Below are 18851 nucleotides of genomic sequence, written 5' to 3' on the forward strand. Positions count from 1 at the left end.
GGAGGAAGGGGCCAAACTCTTCTTGGTGGTGGCCAGTGACAGGACAAGGAGTAGTGGGTGTAAGTTGCAACACAGCAAGTGCCATCTCCATGTGAGGAAGAAATTCTTTATTGTGAGGGTGACAGAGCCCTGGAACAGGCTGCCCAGGGAGGGTGTGGAGTCTCCTTCTCTAGAGGTCTTCAAAACGTGCCTGGATGCTACTCTGTGCCATGTGCTCTAGGTGTCCCTGCTGGAGCAGGGGAGTTGGACTACATGATCTCTAGAGGTCTCTTCCAACCTTGAAAATTCTGTGATTTTGTGAAACCAAGGTAGCTATGGTTGTTGACAATGTGACTCTTTTGCAGCTTCATCCACTTTCCTGTTTCCTTTGATTACATTGGTTTGTCCATGTCCTGCCTTGCAGTGCATTACAGCTGCTTCTTCGGGTTTGCTGACTGCCTCTGGCAGCAACATAATCTCTCTACTGCACTTTATGGACTTCCATTGTGAAAATAACAATCCTCTTTCCTTCCAAGTTGTCCCATGTGCATATATTACTCCAAAGGCATATCTGTAGTTTGTATAGATATTGGTCTGTTTTCCTTCTGATAACTTCAGAGTTCATGTCAAAGCAATCAATTCTGCTTTCTGATAAGATGCATTTACTGGCAATGGTTTTGCCTCTGTTTGTTCTTCTATTCCTTCCATTCTCTTTTCTTCTACAAAACTGACTTATTTATCAATATTTGTTATTTATCAGTACATAACTCCCAGTCAGGATTTTGTAAGGAAGTATCCCTCAGGTCTGAGTGACTGGGTATGTTTGTTCAATAGGTTGCAGGCAATCACACACACTGTAATCACTTAATAGTATTTTTTTTTACATTGGCAATACTCCAGTTCTTTTGCCCATGTATTACCAAGAAGAGGAGGGCTGCTCTTACATCATTGAGGGAGTACAGTCTTGCACAGCTGCATTTTGCATCCTGTTGTGGAGTTTCCCATTCCAAAGCAAAAACTGCTGACTTTGTTCTTCTAATGTGATAAAAAACTAAGTGTCTTTTAAATCCAATACTGTAAAATAGATGACTCAATTATCATTAACAATAATAAGAGCAAGGTATCACTGGATACACGTCAACCACTATTTGATTGCTAGCCCTTAGATCTCGTACTAAACAATATTCTTGTGAGTGTGGCTTTTTTGACAGGTAAGATCAGAGTATTATATTCTGACTGGTATTCGCACAATAGCCATTCTAAAAATGTAATATTCTAAAATTTAATATTTAATAATATTTAATAATATTTAATAATATTTAATATTCTAAAATTTAATATTCTAAAAATTTAATAATTGCAGGTTTTAGTCTAATATGGGCTTCTGGTTTAATAGGATATTTTTTACATCTTACTGACTTTGCCCCTGGCTTTAATTCCACTCTTAATGTTTCTGCTGATTTTATTTTTCCAGTTCTCTCAGTTGCTCTGACTAAAGCATTCACTCAATTCATGATGTTCAGAGAGACGACTTCAACTTGTTTTCCTTATCCTCAGTGCCCTTCGTCTCTAATAATTCTTGCAACATATATCTCATATATATTGTGATATATGTACTTGAACCTTGTTTTGATGAAAAGTTATTTGTGTTCCTAACTAATTTAACAAGTCTCTTCCCATTTTAATAGAGGGCATTTTGGCATACATAAGATTTCATGTGTGATTATCTTATTCACAATTTCTCATTTTATTTGCTGGAAAAAAGGCTTGGCCTCTTGCCTTTCTATGGCTATTACTGACAGAGAGAATTTACTCATCGGTCCTTTACAACTATATAATACTAAACATATTGCTCCAGTATTTGTTAAAAATATAAGTACTTAATTCTCCAGCTTGACTGAAACCAGAGATCCAGCTGAGGTATCTCCATCAACCTGAATCCTCTGTAGCAATCACAGTCTCCAGTAGCAAGTCCAGTAGCAATTGTAGCAAGTCTGCCTCCAGCACAGATGCAAATGGGAGTAGTGATTGCGTCTTAGGGCGCTCATTTTTTCAGTGCTCCTGATGTCTCTTTAGTGAGATTCTATTCCCTAGATTCCCTCCTGTTCCATTTCTTTTCCCCTGCCCTGGTCCCCTCAGAAAACTTTTTCCCCGAGAAGGGAATCTGAGCATTTGCATCTGAGCAAATGCAGCTGCCAAACTTGCAACATAATGCTTTTTCTCTACTTCTTCTCTGTTATTGTATATCTTATATGCAATTCCTATTAACTGAGATATTCACATTCCAAACATACCATCCACTTTCTGAAGCTTCTTCCATATATCTGGTGCTGACTGTTCCACAAAATGTAGTAAAGTTTATCTTGTTATCTTCATCCTTAGGAACCAATTCTGTCCATTTTCAAACAGTCTCACACAGCTGCTCATAAAATACAGGGATGCTCAGTCTTACCTTGTACAATTTGATCTAACTTTGAAATCTTTTTAGATCTAGGTACTCCATTTACTCCATATATATTCACTGCTGATACTGTTTAATCATTATCACATGTTTATACTCCTGTATATACATATAACACATGTATATACTCCTGTATTTTGATACCAATCTAATTCTCAGGTCAGCATAAAATGATAACAGTCCATCCCTATTATTTTGTCTCTCATTTTCCTCTTGAGCTTTATCCAACATTATTCAGTTTTCCTTGGGGAAAAAAAAAAGTTAAAAAAAAAAAAAGTAAAGTATTCAAAAGCACTTGTAAATCCTGCCAATGTGGATTGTGATTTTCAATTACCATTTTAAAGGATCAATACATTTTCCTGGACTTTTTCAGTATGACCCTGTTGATTCCTATCAACTTATTAAACCTGTATTTTTTAAAAGGAACTTTTACATATATAGGCATTCCCTCTAGGCCCACTGATGCAATAGAGCCTGAATCACAGCATTGTGCTATACTTTAGTCCTGCCTGAAATCGGACTTGATATCTTACTTCCTTTATCATCAGTACTATCCCAAACATTTTTCAGAGAAATCAACAATTGTATATCCTCTTCCTTATCATCTACTTTTAAACATTTTTTCCCAATACGACAAGCAGAACAACACATCTTCTTTTCATCACGCATCATCAATAACAAATTTGAATCTGATACCAATAATTTACACTTCTTTTGTTTGTTTCATGATAATTTCTCAAAGAAAGAACAAATCTACATACAAGATTTCATCCTATTTATCCTGCCTCTTGCTAAAAACCTAAGTTGGAAAATTGTATTACAGCTCAATGCTCCTTCTCCAGCACATAGATCACAGATGTTCACTGCTTCTCCAGCACATAAGTCCTGGACCTTTTCTCCTTCTCCAGCAAGCAAGCTCTGGACCTTCACTCCTTTTCCAGCAGGTTGGCTCCCATACGTTCATTTTTTTTTTCTCCAGATCGCAGTCTTTAGATGTTAATTCCTCCTCCAGCTCACATGCCCCGGATATTTATTTCTTCTTTAACACACAGGACCTGGATCTTCACTGCTTCTGCAGTTTGCAAACCCCAGATGTTTGTTCCTTCTCCAGAGCACAGACTCCAGATGTCTGCTCATTCTCCAGCTCAAAGGCCACGGACATTGGCTCCTTTGGCAGGGCATAGACCATGGATGTTTGCTGCTTCTCCAGAGCAAAGATCATAAATGAACACTGCTTCTCTATCAGGCAAGCTGTGGACATTCACACCTTCTCCATGGGGGAAGATTCTCAGTGTTCTGTTCTCCAGAGTGTAAGCCTCAGATGTTCACTCCTTCCCTGAGGCACAGGACCTGGATGATTGCTTCTTCTCCAGGGCACAGGCACCAAAGGTCCACTCCTTCTCCAGGGCACAGGACCTGAATGTTCACTCCTTCTCCAGGGTGCAGGCTGCATACTTTCACTCATTCTCCAGAGTGCAAGCCCTGGACAATCTCTTCTTCTCTGGTACCTAATCCACAGATGTACACTCCTTCTCCAGGGTGCAGGCTAGAGATCTTTGCTCCTTCTCCAGGATGCAGGACCCAGACTTTCGCCAATTCTCCAATACCACAGACCTTTGCTCCTTCCACAGCGTGCAGGACACAGACATTCAGTCCTTCTCTGGAGTGCAGGCCCTAGACAATCTCTACTCCTTCAATACCCAATCCATAGATGTATGTTCCTTTACTATTCACAGGCTCCTGACCTCTGCTCCTTCTCCAGGGTGCAGGCCAAAGACATTGGCTCTTTCTCCAGAGTACAGGATGGATGTCCTCCAGCACACAGGCCTCAGACATTCACTCCTTCTTCAGTGCACAAGACCCGGAGCACCAATGCTTCTGCAGCTTCCAAGCTCCAGATGTTTCCTCCTTCAGTGGAGTCAGCCGGAAAAGGGAAGTGATTGTTCCCCTGTACTCAGAGCTAGTGAGGTCGCACCTCAAATAATGTGTTCAGTTTTGGGCCTCTCACTACAACAAAGACATGGAAGGGCTGGAGAGTGTCCAAAGAAGGGCAACGAAGGTGGTAGAAGGGCTGGAGCACAGACCTTATGAGGAGTGGTTGAGGGAGCTGGGGTTATTTAGTCTGGAGGAGGGTCAGGGGAAACCTTATTGCTCTCTACAACTACCTGAAAAGGGGTTGTAGTGAGGTGGAGGTCGATCTCCAAAATAACTACTGATAGGACAAGAAGAAATGACCTCAAGTTGTGTGAGGCGAGGTTCAGGCTAGACATTAGGAAAAATTTCTATGTGGAAAGAGTAGTCAAACATTCGAACATGCTGCCCATGGTGGTGGAGTCACCATCACCGGTAGTGTTCAAGAAACATGCAGATGAGTCACTTAGAGACATGGTTTAGCAGTCATGGTGTTCAAGGGCTTATGGTTGGACTCAATGATCTTAAAGGTTTTTTCCAACCATAATGATTTTATGATTCTCCAGAGTGCAACCCCAGGATGCCTGGGGGATATCTACTCCTTTTTCAGAGCACTGGCCCTGAACATCTGCATATTCTCCAGGACACAGGCAGGGGACCTTAGTTCCTTCAGGACACAGGCCCTGGACGTCCACTCCTTCTCCAGCATGAAAGTCAAAGAAGTTCACTCTTTCTGTAGCACATAGGTCGCATATGTTTGCTTCTTTTGCAGGCCACAGACCCTGAATGATTTCTTCTTCTCCCATACTCATTCCACAGACATGTGCTCCTTCACTAGGATACAGGCTCCTGACCTCCATTCCTTCTCCAGGGCACAGGACCCAGACATTTGCTCCTTCTGCAGGATGCAAATTATGGATTTTTGCTGCTTCTCCAGGGCACAGGTCACAGATGTGCTCTCCTGTAGGGCGCCTGCTGCAGGTCACAGGCTGTGGATGTTCACTCCTTCTCCAGGACATCTGCTCCTTCTGCAGTATACAAGTTGCAGACTTCCACTGCTTCTCCTGGGTGCAGGCCCTGGACGTCTGTTCTTTCTCCAGCACAAAGGCCATGGACAAATGCTCATTCTGCAGGGAACAGGCCATGGACATTCGCTCCTTCTCCAGGGCAAGGACTGTGAATGTACACTGTTTCACCAGCGAGCAAGCCAAAGATCACTTCTTCTCCAGCATGCAGGCCATGGATATTCACTCCTCCACATCACAGGCCATGAGTGTTTGCTCCTTTTGCAGTGTGCAGACCGCTGACATCTGCAAGGCACAGGTTGCTGATGTTTGTGCTTCTCCAGTAAGCAAGCCACAGATACTTGCAGAAGCAGATATTTGCTGCTTCTCCAGTGGGCTGGTCCCGATGATTCACTGCATCTCCAGTGCACAAGCTTTCGCGCCTTTTACAGGGTATTGGCCACAATATCTGATCTTTCTCCTTCACACACGCTGAATTTGATTTTTTGCTAGCATGAAGGCTGCAAACATTCATTCTTGCCTGACCACGTAGGCCACAGATTTTTGCTCCTTTTGTAGTGCACAGGTTGCTGATGTTCATTCCCTCTCCAGAGTGCCAGATGTCCACCCTTCCCCACTGTGCACATCCTGATTTTCACTCGTTTAGAGCTTACACCACAGACATATGCTTCTTCTCCAGTGCACAGACTGCAGATGTTGTCTGCTTCTCTAGTGCACAGGCCACATAGGTTCACTGCTTCTCTAGTGCATAGGCCACACAGGTTTGCCGCTTCCCTAGCACATGCACCACAGATGTTTACGCCTTCTGCAGGGTACAGGCCATGGATGTTATAGCTGCCTCTCCAGTGCATAGGCCCTAGTCATTTGGGCATTCTCCATGGCACAGGCCATGGATATTCACTCCTTCTCCAGGGCACAAGCCATGGGTTTTGGCTACTTCTCCAAGGCACAAGCCCAGGACCTTCTCTCCTTCTCCAGTGAACAGGACCTGGTCATCCATTCCTTCTCCAGGTTACAGTTCTTGGATGCTGGTTCCTTCTCCTGCACACAGGCCCTGGACATATGCTCATCCTTCAGCACACAGGACCCAGGTCTTTCCTTGAGTCACAGTACTCGCATATTCACTCCTTCTCCAGGGCACAACCCCCAGGACATCCGTGCACCAGTCCTGAAGGTCCACTTCTTCTCCAGGGTGCAGGAACAAGACATGCAACTAAACCTCTCACTGGTGCAGAGCATCATGAAGATCAACCTGGCCATCTGAACAGTGGACACTGCCCCAGGCTTGAGCTCACCTGCAAATAGGAGCTGTTACAGATGTTGCTGGTGAGTGCCTGGAGTGAGTGCTGTTGTGCTAGGGGCCTTTCGACTCTGCTGAAGGGTGGGTTTCTCCAGAGGCACAATATTTTTCTGGGACCATACCTGAGCTCCTGCACACGCTGAGCTGCATCCCCAAGTGACAGGGCACTTGAATGCTGGTGCTGAGGGCTGTGGCATGAGAGTACCATATGTCCAAGGCTTTGGTGGGAGCCGTAGGAATGGCAGAGCCAGGGTCTGGTAGAAATGACTGTGACTGGGGCAGGTGTGACCACTCTGCTGAACCCCTGCCCACTGCTCACTTTGTATGTCTGTCTCTGTGACCTGCAGGAGGTGACTCAAGACAAACTCCAGGAGTCCCCAGTGTGTGTGTAGGGAATGGGGCTCATCTGTTTCGGAGAATGGAGAGGGTTTCTCGGAATGGCTGCAAACTGTTACTTGCAACTCTCTTTCAGGCAGGGTGGCTTTCCCAAGTTGAGAGCCCAGAGGAGCAAGGAAGGCAAAGGAGCCAAGAGGCTCTGAGGCCAAAAGCTTCCAAGCTCCTTCGCACTCTAAGAAAAAAGATTTCCAAGCTAACTGTTGTCAGTCACACAGATTTGTTGACCTTGGGGGTCCAGGGAGTAAGTGAGAGCCATCACAGGGCTACTGTCCTCAGTGGGCAGGACTGTGCTGGTGCCAAGTGGTCGATGTGAAGTGCCCTCAAGAGCAGCCTACCACATGGACTTTTTCAGCTGCAGAATAAAAGGTGCTGTGCTGCTCAGGCTTCACCCTCTACTGCACCCTTTCTACTTCTGCCCTGGGGATGAGGTCCTTCTTCTGCAGAGAGATCGAGGAAGCATTTGCCAGCCTCATGCTGCACGGCCAGGACGCAGTCCTAGCCATCTGCAACATAAGAGTGCTGAAGCTCCCTGCAGAGCTGCAGAAATCCCATGGCATCAGCAGAGACATGGTGCCACGCATGCCCATGCAGGGCTACTGGTGTCTTTGCAGGTCTTTGCTGACTCCGCCGCACAGATGTATCTCTCCTGACGCTCTTGGCAGTTGAGCAGAATCCCTGTGACAGGGCCTGATGCTCTTCTCCAGATGTGGAAGGTGGTGACTCTGCATCAGTGTGCCCCATTCCTGGCATCAGAGAGGGTGCGGCAGCACTTTGCTGTAAGCATGGGCCTGAGCATTGCCAAGCTGTAGGACGAGGTCTGTAGTCACCCTGGGAGTGAGCTCTGTGTGGCCAGCTGCCTGTGGCCTGTGGCCATGTGCCTGTGTTTCTTCTCTGTTTTCTTTTTCTTTCTCTGTTCCCCCTCCTCCTTGTCTCCTTTTGTCTCCTTTTTCAGGCTTTCCTTTTCCCTTTCTATTCCAGTATTCTTTCTCTCCCTCTTTCTTTCTTCTATCCTTCTCTGCAGATCTTTCTCTCCATTTTCTCCTCCTTTCTGCCTCTTTCTCCCCCTTTCTTGTCCTTTCTATCTCTTCTTTTTCCCCTCTCTCTGTTTACCTCTCTCTCGTTCTTGATTTCTTTTTCCCTTTTCCACTATGCCTATTCCACCTTTTTTTCCTTTCCATTTCTCCCCCTTCCTCTTAATCTTCGTCTTTTTTTACATTTGTCTCTCGCTTCCCCTTTTCTGTTCCTTCTGTTCCTCTCGTCCTCTCTCTTTTTTCTCATTCTCTCCCTTTCTTCCTTTCTGTGTCTTCCTCAACCTCCCTTCTTTTTTTCCTTCATTTTTCCTTCCATCTTATTTTCTCTCCCTCATCGTCATTTTTCTTTCTCCTTCTTCCTCTCTCTCTTCCCCTTTCTCTTTCTTTCTTCCCTCTCTTTTTTCTTTCTCTTCTATCCCTCTCTTTTTGTCTCCTGTCACTTTCTCTGCCTTCTCCATTCTCTCTGTGTTGCTCTCTTCCTGTTCGGTATGTCTCTTCCTCTCACAATTTCTCTTTGCTCACTTTCTCTCCCTCTTGCCTTCTCTTTCTTGCTCTTTACCTTTCTCTTTCTCTGTTGCTTTCCTTTCCTCTTTATCTCTCTCTTTCCATCTCCGCCTCCCTTATCTTTTTTCTCTTATGCTATACCTCTCCCTTCCTGTTTTCCCACTCCCTTTCTCCTTTCTCTCATTTATCTCTCCTTCTCTCTCATGATAAACCTTCTCTCTCCCTTTCCCACTGACTCTTTTCTCCTGTTTCTATTTTACTTCCTCCCTTTTTCCTCTTCCTCTCTCTACCCCATTCCTCCCTTCTGTCCCTTTGACTTGTTCTTGTTCTTGTCTTTTTCTCCTCTTTCTCCATCTTCCCTTTTTTCTTCTTCTCCTCCTTTTCTCTCTTGCTTTCTCCCTTTCCCTCCCTCATTTCTTCTCTCTTCACTCACTCTCTCTTTCCTTCCTGCCCTTTCTTTTGGATTTTCTCTCCTTTGTTCTCTCTCTCCCCCTTTCCTGCTCCCTCCTCCTCCATTTTTTCCCCCTTCTGTACCTCATTCTCACATGTTCTTTTGCTCTCTTCTCTCTTTCCTGTCTACTCTCCTCTCTCTTTTTTTTGTGCTTTCTCATCTCTTTTTTTATCTGTGCTTCTCTCTCTTCTTCTCTGTTTCTGTCTCTTTTCCTTCTCTCCACTCTCTGCACTTTTTGTGTTCCCCTTCTCTTCTTCCCCTCTTTTTCTCCTTCTCCTCTCTTTTTCCTTTCTCTCTTGCTCTTTTTCTTGTCTCTTCCCATATTTTCTGCCATTCCCGCCTTCTCTTCCGCTTTCTCCCCTTCTTGTTCTTGCAGCATATATTGGCAAGCGGTGATGAGGTGTGGCAAATGTGTGGTGAGAGCAGAGTCAGAACCAGAAGCAGAAGGGCAGGACTGGGGCTGACAGCAGAAAAAGCATCAGCGGGAACAGCAGGAAGTACCTGTGAGTGATGGGGCTGCACCTTTGCCAGGAAGGACCTGGGGACAGCACCAGGAGCAGGAAGTGGCCTGGGTCTATCCATGGCAAAGCACCAAGCTGGGGCAGGGGGAGTTGCAAGGTCGTCCCTCAGGCATTCTCCTGGTCTGGGAACAGACCATGGGTGGCAGGCCACTGTGTGAAGCCCTGGGCCACATCTGCCCTCCAGTGAGAGCCAGAAGCCACGGGGCCAGGACATTGGAATAGTGCTAAGCAGGAGTCAGAGGGAGCCAGGGTTAGGAATTAGGGTTAGGGTTGGTTTAGGGATAGGCTATGGTACAGTCAGGGTTAGGGTAGGGTTTGGGTTTGCATTAGATTTATACTTAACACTTAGGATTGGAGTTAGGGTTAGTTTAGGTTAGGGTTAGGTTATGGGTTATGCTTAGGGTTATGTTTAGGGTTATGTTTTGGTTACCTTAGGGTTAGGGTTAGGATTAGGTTTAGGGTTAGGTTTAGAGTTAGGGCTTAGGGTTAGGGCCAGGGTTGGGATCAAACACGGGTTTAGAGTTAGAGTTAAGGTAGGGTACTAGTTAAAGTTAGGGTTAGCATTAAAGTTTAGCATTTACATTTAGAGTTTGGATTTGGGTTAGGGTTAGGGTCAGAGTTAGAGTTACAGTGAGGGTTAGGGTAAGGGTTAAGTAGAGGGTTAGGTTTAGGTTAGAGTTGAAGGTAAAATTATGTGTAAAACTTAGGGTTCTTGATATTTAGGTTTAGAATTACAGTTTAGGTTAGGTTTTAGGGTTGGGGTAGGGCAAAGGTTACAGTTAGCATTAGCATTAGGCTTCAGGGTTAGGATTGGGGTTACGGTTCGGTTAACTTTAGGGTTAGGATTGGGGTTACAGTCAGGGTTAGTTTTAGGGTGAGGTTTGGTTGCTTTTAGGATTAGGGTTAGGGATTAGGGTTAGGTTAGAGTGAAGTTACTGTTACTAGCAAGGTTAGTGTTAGAATTTAGTTTTAGGGTTAGAGTTATTGTAAGGGTTAGGATTTAGGTTTAGGGACAGTGTTAGGAACAGGGTTAGGATTAGGGATAGGCTGAGGTTTAGAGATAGCATTAGTGCTAGGAATAGGGATAGGATTAGGGTTAGTTTAAGGGTTAGGGATAGTGTTTGGATTAGGATTAGGTATTGGGTTAGGTTTAGGCTGAGGGTCAGGATTACTGTTAGGGGTAGAGGTTTATGCTAGGGATAGATTTACGTTAGGTTTAGAGTTATGGCTTAGAGTTATGGTTTAGAGTTAGGATTAGGTTTATGTTCAGGGTTACGGTTAGGGTCAGGTTAAGGGTTAGAGTTAGGGCTAGAGTTAGGGTTAGAGTTATGTTTAGTGTTAGGATTAGGTTATGTTTAGTGTTAGGGTCAGGTTAAGGGTTACGGCTACAGTGAGGGTTACAGTTATGTTTAGTGTTAGGATTAGGGTTAGGGTTAAGTTTCAACTTTAGGCTAGGGGTATTTAGGGTTGGGTTAGGTTAGGGTTATCGAGAGGTTAGGGCCAGAGTTAGGTTTTAGAATTAGAGTTAGTGTTCAGGATTAGAGTTACGGGTACGTTTATGGATAGGTATACAGTGAGGGTTGAGTGTTAGCATTTTGATTAGGTTTAAATTTAGGATTATGGCTAACTTCGATTACTGGTAGGGTTATGTTTAGCATTATGGATTAGGGATAGGGTTAGATTTAGGAATATTTATGGTTATGGTTACTTTAGATTTAGAGTTTTTTAGTTAGATTTAGAGTTTTTAGTTAGAGTTAGGGTAACCTTTAGGGTTACAGTTTAGGGTTAGGATTAAGGGTAGAGTTAGGGACAGGGCAACGAGTTATGGTTAGGATTACAGATTAAGGCTAGGGTGTAGGGCTAGGGTTATTGTTAGGGTTAGTGGTTAGGTTCAGGATTAGATTTAGTTCTAGTTCTAAGGCTACTGCTAAGGACTGGGGATACGAGTAGTTTAGGGTTAGAATTAGGGTTTAGGGTTAGGTTTAGGGATGTTTAGTGTTAGGGTTAGGTTTAATTTTAACATTGGGATAAGGGTTAGGGTTATGCCTAGGTTTAGGTTTTGGGTTTGGTTTAGGGTTAGGGGCACTGTTAGGGTTTTGCTTAGGGCTAGGGTTATGGTTTGGTTTAAGGTTAGGTTTCAGTCAGGTTTAGATTAACAGTTAGGTTTACGGGTTACAGTTAGGGTTACTTAAGGTCAGCACCAGGGTTAGAGTTAACGTTAGTGTTAGGGTTATGGTTTGAGTTTAGGCTTAGGTTGTGGTTGGTTCTGGTTTACTATTAGGCTCATGGTTAAGGTTAAGATTATGGGCTACAGGGATAGGGTTATAGATATTTATACTTACGGTCACCTTTAGGTTTTGGTTAACACTCTTAGGGTTACATTTAGGTTTCAGGGTTAGAGTTATCACAGAACAACCGAATGAGTGAGATTGGAAGAGACCTCTAGAGATCATCTAGTCCTAACTCCCTGCTCATGCAAGGACAGACACAGCACGTGTCATAGAGTCATATCCAGGCAGGTTTGCAAGATCTCCAGAGAAGGAGACTCCATAACCTCTCTGAGCAGGCTGTTCCAGGGTTCTGTCATCCTCACAGGAAATAAGTTTTTCCAAACTTATGCTTAGGGTTAGGTTTAAGATTAGCTTTTGGTTAAGGTTAGGTTTCAGATGATTTTAGGTTTAGGATTAGGATAGTCAGAGGATTAGGATTAGTTAGAGGGTTAGTGTCAGGTTCAGTTTTAGAGTTAGTGTTTAGGTTTAGAGTTACAGCTGGTGTGGGATAGGGCTAGGATTAGGGTTTAGGATTAGCGTTAGGATTCCAGGTTAGAGTTTAGAGTAAGGGTTAGCATTAGGGTTAGTGTTATGTTTAAGGTTGGGTTAGGTTAAGGTTAGGGATAGTTTTAGGATTAGTGTTATGGGTTAGGGTAGGATTAGTCTTCGAGTTAAAGACTAGTGTCAGAGTTAGGATTCATGATTAGGTTTATACGCAGGTTTAGGGACAAGGTTGGGGTAGTTTTGGGGTGTTATGATTAGGGCAATAGGGCTTTATGATTAGATTTATGATGGGGGGGTTACGATTAGGGCCAGGGTTAGGGGTTTAGGATTAGAGTTGGTGTTGTAAATGGTTAGGGTAAGGGTTAGTGTTAATGTTTAGGTTTAGGGTCAGGGTTAGGGTTAAGCTTAGGGTTAGGTTTTAGGGTTACAGTTAGAATTAGGGTTATGGGTTACAGTTATGATTATTTCTGGTTAGGGATCACAGTTACTTAATGATTAGCATTAGACGTGATTAAGGTTCAGGCATATAATTAAGGTTCTCAGGGTTATGATTAGGGTCAATTTTAGAGTTAGATTTAGTTAGTGTTACGGTTTACAGTTAACATTAGGTTTGTTTTGGCCTTCATTTTAGGTTAGTGGTTTGGTTTTGGCGTTAAGGTTACTGTGCAGTTAATATTTGAGCTGGAGTTATGAGTTAGGATTAGGGTTATTTAGGTTTAGGGTCAGGGTTAGGGTCAGAGGTAAGGTTAGATTTAGGGTAATAGATTAGTGTAGGATAAGGGCTATTTATGATTCAGGGTATTTTTAGGGTTAGGATTAGAGTGAGGTTTAAGCTCAGGGTTTAGATGAGGGTTAGGTTTAAGATTATTTTATCATTAGTATTAGTCTTAGGGCCAGGTTAGAATTAAGGTTGCATTTAGGATTAGAGAGAGGGTTATGCTTATTGTTACTTTTAATGGTTAGGGTTTGGGATTACGTTTATTATTAATGGTTAGGGTTTGGGATTACATTTATTATTAATGGTTAGGGTTTGGGGTTAGGGTTGGGGTTTAACATTAGCTTTAGGGTTAGGGTTTGGTTTAGGTTAGGGCTAGATTTAGGCTTAGTGTTATAATCACGTTAGAGTCAGGATTAGGTTTAGGGTTAGCTTTTAGCATTAGGGTTAAATTTAAAGTAAGGATTAGGGTTTAGAGTAAGCATGAGGTTAGTGTTGAGTTTAGGTCTAGTGTTTAAGGTAAGTTTTGGGCTTAGGGTTGGGGGAAGGGTTTGGTTTAGGCTTGAAGAAATAGTTTAAAGAAAATCTAAATATAAAGTGTTAGATTTATGATCTCCATTAGGGTAAGTCAAGTCATAGGTCAAGGAAAAGGCTAACTGTTGGGGTAGGGTTAGGATTAAGCTAAAGAAAAAGTTTTAGCTGTTTTGCACCAGGAAAAACAAAGGCAAATTCAAACTGTGGGGGTTATGTGTAGTGCTATGATTAATATAAGGAAAAGGCAAGGGCAAATGTGAAGACAAATCCAAGGGAAAGGCAAAGGAAAATGCAAAGCACAAGGTCTGGCAAAGGCAAAACATGAGACATAGCAAAAGGAAGGTGTGAGAAAGGCACATGCAAAACATAAGGATAAGGCAAAGGTAAAGCATGAGAGCTAGGCAAACACAAGAACAAAGGAAAAGCTTTTCAGTTAGAGTTATATTTAGGTTTAGAGAGAAGCAAAGAATAGTGCAAAGGTAAGGTGTTTTGTGTTAGGGATAGGGTTAGGTTGTGTTAGGGATACAGTTAGGTTTAGGCTCATGCAAAGGTAAAGGCAAAATGCTAGGTATAGGGTTAGGGAAAAGCTAAAACAAAAGCAAAATGTTTAGTTAGGGTTAGGGTAATGTTAGAGTTAGGGTTAGAATTGGGATTAGGATTAGAGTTGGTTTAGGGTTTTGGATTAGGGTTATGGTTGCTTTAAGGTTGCTTTAGGAGTAGGCAGGGTTGCTTTAGGGCTAGGCTCAGGTTAGGGTTAGGATAAGGCAAATGCCAATTCCAAGGAAAATGTAAGGCAAAACATTAAGTTTAGGGCTAGGGCAAAGCAAAGGCAAAGAGAAGGCAATGTGTTAGGGCTAGGGGTAGCATAAGAGTGAGCATAAGTTCGTGTTATGATAAGGTTTGTGTAACAGATTTTGAGTTTAGGGTTAGAGTTAGACTTAGGGTGTAGGGATAGAGATTAGGGCTAGATCAGAGTTAGTCTTATGGTTAGAGTTAAGGTTAGTGTTAGTATTAGATTTAGGGTTAGGGTAAGGTTTGGTCTTAGGTTTACAGCTGGGGCTTTGGGTTGGGTTTGGATTTGTGGTTACAGGTGAAGATTAGGCCAAGAAAAAGGTAAAGGCCAAACATTATGTTTATTGTTAGTGTTCAGATTCAGTCAAGGCAAAAGCAACTATAAAGGCAAACTGTTACACTTAGGGTTAGGGTAAGGGATAGGGTTAGGTTTTAAGTTTAGGGGCTAGGATAGGGTTAGAGGTAGGGTTACGGTTAAGGTTAGAGCTAGGGTTAGGTTTTAGGGTTAGGGTTTAGGGTTTGGGTGAGGTCTAGGCAACAGCATAGTGTGAGGCTTAGGCAACTGCATAGAGTGAGGGTTAGGCAAAGGTAAAGGCAAAGACAATGCTTTAGAGTTAGAATATCATTTGGTTTAGGTTTAGGATCATTTTTAGGCAAAAGCAAAATTTAGGTGTAGGGTTAGACTTACGGTTGGTGTAACAAAAAGCCAAAGACAAAGTGTTAGAGCTCTGGATACCATTAGGATAAGGCACAGGTCAAGACTCAGGGATAGAGTTAGGCAAAGCAGAGGGAAAAGCAAAAGCAGAGACAAAACATTAAGGTTAGGCTTAGCTTTAGGGTTAAGCAAAGGAAAAGGCCAAGTGTCAGGGTTAGGGTTAAGGTAAGGTAAAGGGTTAAGGGTTAAGGTAAAGGGTTAAGCTTTAAGGTAAAGACAAAAGTGAAGGTGAAGTTAAAGACAAAGGCATGAAGATTAGGCAAAAGCAAGGTGTGAGACAGAAGCGAACGCAAATAATGAATAGAAAGCACAGAGTGGTGGTTAGGTAAAGGCAAAATGTTAAGTGTAGGGCTAGGATTAAGATTTGGATTAAGGTTTGGAGTTAGGTTTATGTTTTATGATTAGGGTTGAGGCTTAGGGTTTAGTGTAAGGTTTGGGGTTAAGGTTAGACTTGGATCAGGGTTGGGTTAGGGTTACAGTTAGGGTAAGGGTAGGAAAAGGCCAAGCGAAAACATTATGGCTAGGCTTCCACAAAGGCAAAGCATTATGGTTAGGATTCTGCAAAAGCATAGGGTTAGGTTTAGACTTACTGCTACAGTAATGCAAAGACTGGGTTAACTAGGGTTAAGGTTAGGGTTTGCTTCAGGTTAGGGTCATTTAGGGTTAAGGTTTAGGGTTAGGGTTAGGTTCAGAGCTAGGGTTAGGGTTAGGGCTAGGGTTAGGGTAAGGTTTAGGGTTATTATAGGGTTAGGCTTAGGCTTAGGTTTAGGGTTCAGATTCATGTTAGGGTTATCCTTAGTATAGGTTAGGGTAAGGCAAAGGCCAGGGAAGTACGAAATTCAAGGAAATAGCAAAGGGAAACGCTATTCCAAGCCTATTCTAACACCAAACTTTGGCATTATATTTATGCAAAGCCAAATACAATGCATGAAGGTTGGGGTTACGTTCAGGTTTAGGCTAAGGAAAGACAAAGTATTATGGTTGTAGTTCAGTTAAGGCAAAGAGGGTGGGGTTACACCTAAGCTTACAGCAACACAAAGGCACAGGCAAGCCTTTAGGGCTGGGGTTAGGTTTAGCATCAGGCTTACTATTAAGGTTAGGATTATACTAAATCAAAGCAAAGGCAAAGGCAATGTGTTATGGCTAGGTTCAGGGTTAGGTAAATGAAATGCAAAGATGAATTTAAAGGCAAAAAGAAAGGCAAAAGCAAATCATGAGTATATGGCAAAGGCAAAGGAGGAGGGTTATGCAAAGCCAAAGCCAAAGTGTTAATTTTAGGATTAGTTTTAGGTAAAGGTAAAGAATAAGCATCAGGATTATGGCTGGGGTTACAGCAAGGCAAAAGCAAAGCATGGAAACAAAGGAAATGTAAAGTCAAAGGCAAAGCATGAAGCTTTAGGCAATGGCCAAGTGTGAAAGTTATGCAATGGCAAAGTGTGAAGATTAGACAGTGGCAAAACACCAAGGCAAGGCAAAGGAAGAACAAAAGGATTAGGCAAAGGCAAAATATTAGGGGTAATGACACAAAAGAAAATTATTAGGCAAAACATTAGTCCCTCAGAAAGGCAAAGGCAAAGGCAAAAATAAAAACAAAGCTATACTGTTACGTTTAGCATTAGGGGAAGGCAAAGACAAACACATAGGTAAAGGTCTTGTTTGGGTTAAGGATAGAGTTAGGGTTAGGCTTACACAAAAGCAAAGGTAAAGGCAAAGACAAAGCATGAGGCCTAAGTTTGGGATTAGGGTTAGGTTTAGGGTTTAAGGTTAGGACTGGAATTTGTGTTTGGATCATGGTTTAGATTTAGGAGTTAGGTTTGTGGTTTAGGGTTAGGGTTTAAGGTCATTTAGGGTTAGCGCTAGGGTTATGGTTAATGTTAGAATTAGATTAGGATTACGGTTAGAGGGAAAGATCACAGAGATAGTAAAAGAATTAGCAAAGGAACAGTGAAGTTAAAGGGAAATCACTATAGCCAAAGGTAAATCTAAAGGTAAAGGCAAAATAAAAGCATGAATTGAGGGGTAGTGGTAGGGGTAGTATTAGTTTAAAGTAAAGGGTTAAAGATAGGGGCAGTGTTAGTTTAAGGCAAAGGCAAATACTAATGCGAAGGAAATGTCAAACGTGAAGGAAGCAGCAAGGCCACTGTCAATCAAATCATTAGGACTCAGTATAGGTGAGGGAAATGGAAAGGCAATGTATGATGCTTAGGTGAAGTCAAAGCTTTAAGATTAGATGAACATTAGAGTTAGACAAAGACAAAGCATGAAGTTGAGGCAAAGGAAAGTGTTTGGGTTATATTAGGGTTAGAGAATGGCAAAGGCAAGGTCAAGGTCATGACAAAGACCAAGGCACGGGAAAAGAATTAGGGTTAGGGTTCATGTTAGGTAAATGCAAAGACTTAGGTTTAGGCTTAGGATTTGTGTTAAGGTTAGGGTAAGGCAAAGGCAAATGCAGAGGCAAACCATTAGGCTAAGGGCTAGAGTTAAGGTGAGGAAGGGAAAGGTAAGGGTGAAGGAAATAGCACAGGGAAAGGCAAAGCCAAAGGCAAATCCAAAAGGAAAAGCAAAGCTTTAGGGTTAGGCAAAAATAAAGAGAAAGGCAAAGATAACGACTTTGGGGATATGCAAAGTGTGGGGGCTAGACCAAGGCACAGCCAAAGGTAAAGTGTTAACATTAGAGTTAGGGAAAGGTAAAGGCAAAGGCCAAGGTCATGGCAAAGGCCAAGGATAAGGAAAAGCCTTAAGATTAGGGTTATAGTTGGGGTTAGGTAAAAGTAAAGGGAAAGGCAAAAACAAAGACAAAGCCTCAAGTTCATGCTGAGGATGTGGGTTAGGATTAGGAGAAGGCAAAGAGTTAGGGTTAGGCAAAAATAAAGGTAAAAGCAAAGATAAAGGTAAAGTCAAAGAGCAGGTATTAGGAGAAGTCAAAGGTTGGAGTTACGCAACGACAAGGATTAAGGTGGGATAAAGACGAAGGACGAAGCAGTACCTTAGGCAAAGGCAAAAGCAACAGACTTAGCTAGAGGCAAAGTGATAATTTTAGGCAGATCCAAACTCTGAGCGTGGAAAAAGAAAAACGTGCAGCAAAGGGATAGTGTTAGGCTAAGGCACAGAAATAGCATTAATCAAAGGAAAAGTAAAAAAAAAAAAAAAGGAAAAGGAAAAGCATCAGGGAAAAGCAAGGTGATATAGTTTGGCAAAAACAAGTGCTAGGGTTAGGCAAAGGCAACAGGGTTAGGCACAAAGCAACAGGTTAGGCAAACGCAAACCTTAACTCTCAGGCAAATGCAAAGTGATAAAGTCAGCAAAGCATTAGGGATATGCAAAGGAAAGCACTAGAGTGAGGGAAGAGCAAAGAAGAAGTGTTACACAAAAGAAAAGAGATAGCGTTAGGCAAAAGCAAAGCAATAGGGTTAGGCAAAGGCAAAGGCAAAGTGATAGTGTTAGGCAAAGGCAAAATGATGGCATTAGACAAAGGCAGAAACAAAAGCTGAGGCAGACTGTTTAGGAAAAGTAAAACGCAAAGCGATAAGTTAGGCAAAGGCAAAGTGATATATTTAATCAAAGGCAACTGCAAAGCACTAGTGTTAGTCATCTGCAAAGTGCAAGACTTAGGCAAAAACAAAGCACCAGGATGAGGCAAATGGAAAGATCTAGGGGAAAAAAAGATTAGACAAAGGCAAAGTGTTAGGAATAGGCAAAGGCAAAGCACTGGGTGAGCCAATAGCAAAGTAAAAGACTTAGG

The 18851-nt window shown here is 42.7% G+C and overlaps 1 long non-coding RNA gene across 1 annotated transcript in view; it reads right to left on the minus strand.

Annotated features, from left to right (window-relative positions):
- Window positions 1-7318: 7318 nt before the first annotated feature.
- LOC112950695 overlaps window positions 7319-18851 on the minus strand; it is a 31704-nt gene continuing 20171 nt past the window's right edge. The window contains exon 3 of the long non-coding RNA XR_003250067.1: window positions 7319-7815. This is a non-coding gene — a long non-coding RNA (uncharacterized LOC112950695). The remainder of the gene's footprint in view (window positions 7816-18851) is intronic.

This window comes from Nothoprocta perdicaria, unplaced genomic scaffold (genome assembly GCF_003342845.1).
Source record: "Nothoprocta perdicaria isolate Ctin4 unplaced genomic scaffold, notPer1 scaffold_329, whole genome shotgun sequence".
NCBI lineage: Eukaryota > Metazoa > Chordata > Aves > Tinamiformes > Tinamidae > Nothoprocta > Nothoprocta perdicaria.